Source organism: Arachis ipaensis, chromosome B7 (assembly GCF_059453495.1).
Source record: "Arachis ipaensis isolate K30076 ecotype BB chromosome B7, ASM5945349v1, whole genome shotgun sequence".
Taxonomy (NCBI): domain Eukaryota; kingdom Viridiplantae; phylum Streptophyta; class Magnoliopsida; order Fabales; family Fabaceae; genus Arachis; species Arachis ipaensis.
In genome coordinates, this window is record NC_142442.1 from 59,313,872 (window position 1) to 59,316,524 (window position 2,653).

Genomic DNA, 2,653 nt, shown 5'->3' on the forward strand with positions numbered 1-2,653 from the left:
AAGTCTATTAGTTAATTCCTTGATCATGACGTCCAACCCCAGAATTCTAACCAATGTTGATGCACATGTTTGCCCATTCCTTGTAAGACGACCCAAGGTTTGAATACTTCGGTTACTTTTATTGGGGTTGAACTTTGTGACAACCAAAACCCTTAAAATTTGATTCGAGGATTATTTGTCGGTTGAGAGATATACTTGCAACATGAATATTTTGTAAAATTTTTTACCGACAATAGTCCACTATCAAATTTTTGGCGCTGTTGCCGGGGAATGGTTGCAACATATGCCTTAACATTTGTTATGTGAATATGTGAATAGTGTAGATAGTTTACTTACTTTCAATACTTAGTTGTAGTTAGATTTCTATTATACATGTGCTATGACTCCCAAGTTTGATGACTCGATCTCAACCGAACTCTAGTTTAGCCGAGCTTGACCTTGAGATTGAAAGAACTTTGTTATACACTTGGCAAGCTAGACGGCGGTTGGACTATACGGCTAGTACTTCGGCCTCTCTTGAGGAGCATACCGAATCACTAGATGGTACCGAGAGTGACTTGGAGTCCGCTACTTCCTATTCTTCTGTTGACACCACTAATACATCTTTGCATCCCACAGGTGAACCATACATGGCAGAGCCACGCCGAATCACCTTGCATGAATAAGGGGCTCTGGACATCATACTTCAACCCTTACAAGCATGGTATCCCAAACTCGACACAAACTTTGAGTTGAAGAATAGCTTGATAAATCTACTCCCCTAGTATCATGGGCTTCTGGGTCAAGACCCCATCCGACATCTAAGAGATTTTCAAGTTGCTTGTTCAAAAACGGCTCGAGGGCATGGAGCCTATGAGGTGGCTATTATGGTTTTTGCTTTCCCCTTCTCTCTTGAGGGGCAAGCAAAAACGTGGTTTTATTCGCAACCGGATGAGATTGTGACCAATTGCGATTTCTTGAGAAGAGAGTTTCTAGAGAAGTTCTTTCCGCCAGAGAAAACCGTCTACATCCTAAAGGAAATCTCGGGTATAATGCAAAAGGATAAAGAGAGCTTATATGAGTATTGGACTAGGTTCAAGAGGCTATTGAAATTTTGTCCACACCATGGATTGGACACTCATTTGCTTATCAGTTACTTTACCGGAGGTCTTTGTGCGAAAGATAGAAGATTGCTCACCGCCACTAATGGTGGTTCCCTTTCCAAAAACAAGATGGCGGGAGAAGCTTGGAGCTTGATAAATGATGTTGCCGAGGCTACACAACATGTAAGAGTAAGGAGCAATCCCCTCAAGGGTGTAGTAGAAGCATCCCCTTCTGAAGCAAGCTTAACCAAGGTGCTTGGGGATATGACCACTATCCTTACGGAGATGCATAAAGAACAAAAGGCATTCTATTCCATCCAAGCCATCCAAGCTACACCCCAAGTTACTCAACTTAAAGGTCCTCCTAGAATTTATGGTTTGTGCTCTAGCACCAAACATTACACCAATCAATGCCAACAAATTCAAGAGGAGTATACCCTTGCCGTAGCCAATGTGAACTATTACCATCGTCCACCCTACCCCCCTCAAGGACAAAACAACTACTCTCATGGCAATAACTACAATCAAGGGTGGAGGGACACTGCACAAGGGAGCAATCAAAACTAAAGATGGAACAACTCTTCTTCTCACCACAACAATAACTACCAATCTCCATCCCAATACCACCATAACAACAACAACCATCAAGCCAATCAAAACCATCACAACCAAGTACCTCTTCAAAACCAAAACAACTACCCCAAATATCAAGTACCACATCATAGATTCATAGGCAACAATCCAACTAATCATCTTCTTCATCCACTACTCAAGGTGATGACCCCAACTGTGCACTCACCCAAGAGCAAGAGAGACTCAAGGGTATGGTAGAAAAACATGAGGCTCAATTTGGTACCATAACGGCTCAATTATCCAACATCACCGAGATACTTTCAAGGTTGTCTCTACCTTCCTCCAACAACTCCAACCAACCCTCAAGCTCTTCTAATCTTGCATCCCAACCCCTTCCAAATCCAAAGAATGGTCTCAACGCCATCACTCTATGTTCAGGTACTACATTGGAGGAGATACCTCCTAGGGTCATGGAAGACATTCATGAGGAAGAAGTAGTTGTTGAAGCTCCACATGAAGAAGAGGAGGTGGACACAGGGCATGAGGAAGAAGAAATGAGCCTTAAGAAACCCAAGAGGAAGGCTATAGTGGATGAATCTATCCCTATCCCATTCCCTTCCATGGTAAAGAAGGCCAAGAAGACTCCGGAATTTGATTTAAATATGCTTCAAGTATTTAAGAAGGTTGAGGTAACCATTCCACTTCTTGATGCTATTCAACAAATTTCGAAGTATGCAAAATTTTTAAAGGACTTGTGCACACACAAAGATAGGATTGGTGAGTTGGAAACATTATCATTGGGTAGTTCCATTTCTTCATTGATGATGCCTATTCTGGAAAAGTGTAGTGACCCTAGACCATGTTTGGTGTCTTGTCGTATTGGTGGACGTATCTTTCATGACTGTATGTGTGATCTAGGGGCTTGCGTGAGCATCATGCCACTCTCCATATTTGCAAGGTTGAAACTATCTCTGTTAAAAAGGTCGGCCGCCAAGTTT

The 2,653-nt window shown here is 42.3% G+C and overlaps 1 non-coding gene across 1 annotated transcript; it reads right to left on the reverse strand.

Moving 5' to 3' along the window:
* Nucleotides 1–1,007: 1,007 nt before the first annotated feature.
* Nucleotides 1,008–1,111, reverse strand: LOC148552742 (small nucleolar RNA R71). The gene has a single exon (XR_015893735.1). It is a non-coding gene; the product is annotated as a small nucleolar RNA R71 (small nucleolar RNA).
* Between the last annotated feature and the right edge of the window lie 1,542 nt (nucleotides 1,112–2,653).